This window comes from Lissotriton helveticus, chromosome 5_1 (genome assembly GCF_964261635.1).
Source record: "Lissotriton helveticus chromosome 5_1, aLisHel1.1, whole genome shotgun sequence".
Lineage (NCBI taxonomy): Eukaryota > Metazoa > Chordata > Amphibia > Caudata > Salamandridae > Lissotriton > Lissotriton helveticus.
The window spans coordinates 972,216,788-972,222,787 of record NC_136065.1 but is presented as its reverse complement, the minus strand read 5'-3'; positions in this window follow the sequence as shown (position 1 = coordinate 972,222,787).

Below are 6,000 nucleotides of genomic sequence, written 5' to 3'. Positions count from 1 at the left end.
TTGTACCATTTTTAAGACCACTTATTTTCTGGTCTTAAAAAACTGCCTCTAATTGGAGTTAAAGCCAGTTTTTTGGTTTTGCACCATTCAAGGAATTCCTTGTAAATATCGCAAAGTGGGGTTAGCAGCAGTTTTTGCACAGGAACGCCTACCTTGCATCCCATTTTCGTTAAGTCCCGCTAACAAAAGAAGCAATCCTATAAATTTACGTTTACGCCAGAAAACTGTGTTAACTGCAGTTAGCTGCAACTTGTAAATACAGCGATTAAAAAAAAAAAAAGTTGTCATAACGTCAAACAATTGACGCTACAACTGCGTTAACTCCTTGTACGTATGCCCCTAAATCCTATATTCTTGTCAGCACAGTATCTTCACCACTAAGCAGCCTCAGTAAATGAAACCACAGAAGGAAAAGAAGTCATTAACCAATTGGCGGCTTCTCTGCTATGGCGGAGGTGCGTCCCCCACACTGCTTGCAAGCAGTGCGAGAAGCAAAAACATAAAATGATAACAACTTTCAGTTATTATCATTTTATGTTTGTGCTGCTTTGTCGGTGGGCAGGTGGGTGGACAGGGCAGCTCTGCTCTCCGAGCAGGGCTGGGGAGGAGTGGTTTGCCCACTCCTACATGCACAATGACTGTTTGGTCTGCACTCTCAGGCCAGCTAACCCAGTCATGCAGACTTTACTCCTTCTGTATGCAGGCTGCATTACAGCCTACATGAGAACATGCCCCACCATGTCACAACACTCAGACCAATCACAACACTGCATTGCAGCGTTGTGATTGGCTTAGTGGTTGAAGCCTGGCTGCCTGCGTCCTGTTCCTGAAGTCAGAGGCAGGAGAGCAGGAGCCGAGACAAGGGATCAAGGTACGTTCTTTGTTTTTCCCTTATCCCTCCTGCATATGCAGCACCCCTCCCCCCTGCGTGATCCCTGTGACCCCCGCGCCCGCCCTCTTAACCGCAAGCCATGCCGGGTATGCTCAGACGTGAGTCCCTTGCTCACTTTGCTACTGGATTCAAGCAAGCCGGGCTGAAGACGGCTGTAATGCCAGAAACCGATCCTCGGAAGCTTGTTTCCGACCAGGGAAGGCATGGCTTGGCAGTTCGGGCTGGACTGTTCCCATGAGGCACAGAGTCAGAATGAATTGCATGTGGCCATGTCTGAACTGGGGTGGCAGAGTGGGCTAAAGAACGGTGATGGATTAAACCCAGATCTTTTGACTGGGTGTGAGTGTTTGATTGCTTCAGATGCTCCATCCATCTCCACCCCCTTTTTGTACCGCTTTGGCCGCCATAAGTGTGGCAGGGTATGCTCAGACGTGAGTCCCTTGCTCACTTTGCCACTGGATTCAAGCAAGCCGGGCTGAAGACGGCTGTAATGCCAGAAACCGGTCCACGGAAGCTTGTTTCCGGTCCAGGGAAGGCATGGCTTGGCAGTTCGGGCTGGACTGTTCCCATGAGGCACAGGGTCAGACTGATTTGCATATGGCCATGTCTGAACTGGGGTGGCAGAGTGGGCTAAAGAACGGTGATGGATTAAACCCAGATCTTTTGACTGGGTGTGAGTGTTTGATTGGTTCAGATGCTCCGTCCATCACCACCCCTTTTGTGCCGCTGCATGGACTTGTTTCACCAGTAGTAGGAAGGTGCTAACGGTGTTAGTGAGTTTACACTTGCAGTGGAGTGATGAAGCAGTGAATCAAACTTCTGAGTTTGGACAGCTTGACTGTCCAGGAGGAGCATTTGATTTTACAAGGTGAGCATACTTATGAGTTAGACTCTGTGTCTAAATATCAACGGAATTACAATTTTGATTTTATTTAACACATCTGATAATTATTATATGCGTTAAATAACACAGCATTCCTTAATTGCAAAATGTAACAGGGGGAAATGTGGCACTTACTATATCATGCGGATTTTGGAATGTTAAACACCAAAATGAGCATGTTATTCAGCTTATATACATAATGGGTGTTATTTATCGCATCCAACTAATAACGTACCCAGGGGTATTGGTATTTATCAGGGGCGATAAATAACTCCTCCACTCGGAATCAGTGTCTTGGCGAAATGGTTACACTCACTCTGATTGCTTGGTCCACTGCAGGTAAGGAACACGCCCGTGTGTTAGCATCAACAGTGTGATCTTGGGCATGTGTTTTTTTTGTTATACATACATGGCATCCAAACCACATTTACCGAAATCAGGTACCTTTTGAAGCGCCATTGTGCAGTGCTTGCTCAAGCTGCAGGCGGGAGTACCATACTCCCCTACGTGATGCATGAGGGCATGTTTCTAGAGAAAGAGGGCGACAGGAGCCCGAACTGCTTACATTAAAATATATCACATTGTACAGTATTATCAGGCCAGAATTGACTAAGAAAACAGCCCACGCAGGACCGCCGCAGCGCATTGGCCTACAGTGCATACACGTTATTATTCTTGTGTACTCTGCTTTGTTTTGATGTGACCCAAGAGATGGCGGGATGCAGCAAAATGGCACCTTCCACATGCATTGAATTGTATGGTTATGTATACAGTGCTTTCCCTTGCAAGGCCCAAAGCTCTTGGAAACAACACTGCAGAATTGCTTTCATTTAGTTTTACCTTGCACTGCAATGTATTCCGCTTCCGTTATTTGTAAAAGTGAAAAAGTGGTGTCAAGTATTCCTAAGTTTCTTTCACATTTCTTGTTGAAGCTGTTTGCTTCTGAATAGTTGTTGATTCACTTCCTCTCCCACCGGCCATATTTAGCATATCTCTTTGCCCGCTGTACCATTTCTTACAGGAGTGAACAAGATGATTTCCCTGCAGAACTCTGTGTGAATCTGGGCATGTCTTGGCACAGTTAGAATGTTCGTACATATCCTTTTCGACATTTGAAAAAAAATATATTTTTATCCACAGAATTGCATACATTGATAGTTCCGCTGCCAGCTTTATGTATAGGATTCTATGCAACATATTTTTTGGGCAAAGGATAAATATTCTTTCTAAAGAAATGCATTAATCCATGTTATCTTTTATTTTATTTACGATTTTTAAACAGTACGGATGTTGCTTTACAGCTGCTTCAGTGTGGTTACAGCGAAGCGTGGAGAAGCGTGGCTCAGTGGTTAGAGGCGGCAGACCTGGAAGCTGAGATCGGCTGTGGACCAGGGTTCAATTCCCCGCCTCGGCGGGTCTCGGGCTCAAAATTCCACAGACTCAACAATTCTCGCTCCGGTGCCTACTCGACTCACGGGGTCACACTCTGCAACTCTGGGCAATAGCTTGCTTAATCTCCACTACGGCCCCTCGCGGCGGGATGCCTGGCTTTCACCTTGTGGATACCCTGCCGGGGTATCTCACAGGGGAATACCAGGATGGGTTCCCTAAGCAAGCGCCTTGATACCTTCGGGTGATACGTGCGCTATATAAATCGCAATACATATAAGTCGCAATACATACCTGTAAGAAAGAGAGTGGGTATGGTTGTAAGAAAAGTCATTCTGTGCTTAGGACCCACACAGTTTGGTATCCTTCATCCCCAAACATGACTGAAATGTCCTCGGTGATATCTCACATGGAATATGGGAACCCTATTAATACAACTATGCAAGTTCCACCTAAACCCTCTAAAAGTCATCCTCGACCGTGTGTCACTGATGATCACTCACACAAGAATATTTAATAGAATTACTCACACGCTCAACTTCTTAAAGTGATAAACACCAGAATCTTGCTCCACAGTGTCACACATACAAGGTAATACACTTCAATTCAATCCAGACCCCACTTTGCACAACAAACTAGAACTGTACGGTAAAAATCACAACCTAAGAAGAAATTGTCCTCTATCAAGCACATCTTATCAGAAAATGTATCGAGTATCTGTAAGATCCTTGCAACCCCTACCTCACACGCTCACTCATTGCAAATCTTCAAAGACAACTAAAGGAAATCTTCAAAGCCAACTAAAGGATCACCTATAAAACCAGCTCTATCATCGCTCACTTTGTTTAAGCCTGCTGATGATGTCAACTTGACACCATTGCACAACTGTTGTACTGTTGCTGACGTCAAATCTATAAAAACCTGTCAGCTGTACCACTACTAGATGCACTATGTCCGTTTTTTGCACGATAAAGAAGTTCAAGTGACCCTGCAGTTTTCCTTCATTTGCTAACCACAACCACAAACCTCTTTTCAACAACTGCTGCTTTTTACAAATATATGTATCTTACGTACCTGACTATTGTACAGCTGTTCTCCATATAAACTAGGGTGTACTGATACCATGCACAAATGCATGTAGCACTCACTTGCCTCTCTGACATATTTTTTACGTCATGTGTCTTTCACTAGAATATGCTGTGCAAATTTAAAATTATTAATTATATTAGGGAAAATTTATTATACATAAAGAAATTACAAAAAAATACAAAACTAATCAGAAAAAACCAAATAATCAATGTAATGCTAATACAATTCATTATCAATAAATTATTTTTAACATAAAAAGTTAATTATAAAAAAAAACAAAAATGCATATTTTAAATAACTTCCCTCTCTAACCCCCCTCAAACCAAATAGCACACTACTAATTTAAAACGTAGGAATTTGATGTAAAGAAATAATATATTACACATTTAAATGTATAAACTATACTACAAAATAAAACATATTTATGATTGTAATGCTAATGCATTAAATAACTTAACGAATATATTAATTAAAAACAATTTTATATACAATTACATTACAAAAATAAGATATTATGTACTCAAAATAATTATATTCCTACCATCTAGATTTGGTCCCATGATATTTTCGAGTTGGCATTATTTTTTAGATGATATTTTTGTATCATAATATTTGTTCATAATATTTTGGTAAATCGCTATAATAAAAGTTACTTTTCCTCAATACTTCGACTTTGAATTGGATTATTAATAAACATTTAAAATAGTGGTTGAATAATGTATGTGTATTTCCAAGACCTGACTTATCAGAACTAGGATTTTATTTTACCTTTAGTTTTTCTCATAGGACAGTTACAACCTTTTACCATGAAAATTGCTTTTTAAGACTAGTCATTGTATGTACCCATGCCAACACTAAACTCTTGCATGTATCACTTTGAAACAATTGGCACCATACCTTGTGGGCTACAAGGCTTTATTAGGGGTGACAATGTGAAAAGTAGGGTTTGTGACTGTCACAAAAGGGTTATTTTGACAGGTTTGCCAGCAGGTGTAAAAGCTGGTGCAGTAAGGCTACATAATTACTCTTAAAACCATGTTTTCTTTGTCAGTCTAGTAGATAGCACATGTGCTGAAGTCCACAAGTGACATATACATTCCTGCACTATTGTACTAGAAGTGTAAATATTCCAACTGGGGATTAGCCAATTTTACTTTAGGGGTCAGAACACTCACACTGGGCAGTGCACCTCACTGCCCTAATATGCAGAGTTAAAAAAAACAGCACTGCTACTCAGCAAACATTAGGAAATGTTCATGCAAAAAGTACGATTTCTTTTCACAGAGCCTGGTAATATAAGTTGGAATAGAAGTATCACTAATCACATGGAGAAAGGTGAGAGTGTGATGTAGTATCCACTTGGAGAAACACTCATGTCACTTAAATTGGCTCCTCAAATTGCACACAAATAACTTATTAGTACATTGCCAAATCTGCTCCTTGATTGTTCATTGTTTCAGTGACTCATTTCTTAGTGTTATGCAAGTTGTCTAATGGCAATACATTTTATGAATTAGCATGACATGCCCTTACACCCAATCCTGGTTGTTTAACAACACATCTTTTAATCAGGTTAGGTGACAGTTCAGTCTTGCTCATTTTGTCCCTAGCCAAAAAGAAGACTATTGGGTTGTATGGTGTGAAAAACCAAACCTGGGGTTCAGTGTTCAAGATTTGAAAGTGACTCCAGGATTTCCAGCAACAAAATCTCCAATAGACATAAAACCTTTGCTTTGCCCTATTATTA